This window comes from Sinocyclocheilus grahami, unplaced genomic scaffold (genome assembly GCF_001515645.1).
Source record: "Sinocyclocheilus grahami isolate Dianchi unplaced genomic scaffold, SAMN03320097.WGS_v1.1 scaffold62.1, whole genome shotgun sequence".
Classification (NCBI taxonomy): domain Eukaryota; kingdom Metazoa; phylum Chordata; class Actinopteri; order Cypriniformes; family Cyprinidae; genus Sinocyclocheilus; species Sinocyclocheilus grahami.
Window position 1 is genome coordinate 1338665 of NW_015505241.1, and position 305 is coordinate 1338969.

The window sequence follows — 305 nt, forward strand, 5'->3', positions numbered from 1 at the left end:
AAAAAATCCTGAACAAATGTTTTTTCACTAAAATGTTTCACTAAATTGGTAAAAATGTAAAAAAAAAAAAAATTTTTTAATGTTTAATGTGTTTAATCTCAGGTTGTCATGTTTGTAACTTATTTTGTTATGTTTGTGTCTGTTATTTATGTATTTTTTTGTTGCCATTGTTATTATTTTTAAGTTTTTGTTTGTTTTTGCAAAATCTGTCTTCTCTGGGGTTTTTATTTTATTTTATTTTATTTTTTACAATTTTTTAGTTTTGAATCCTTGTTAAATGTTGACTGCTCTTTTAAATAAAACTT

At 21.0% G+C, this 305-nt stretch overlaps 1 protein-coding gene across 1 annotated transcript in view; it reads right to left on the minus strand.

Moving 5' to 3' along the window:
- LOC107584734 (adhesion G-protein coupled receptor G2-like) overlaps positions 1-305 on the minus strand; it is a 15851-nt gene that overhangs the window by 7327 nt on the left and 8219 nt on the right. The gene's annotated exons all lie outside the window — the stretch shown is intronic.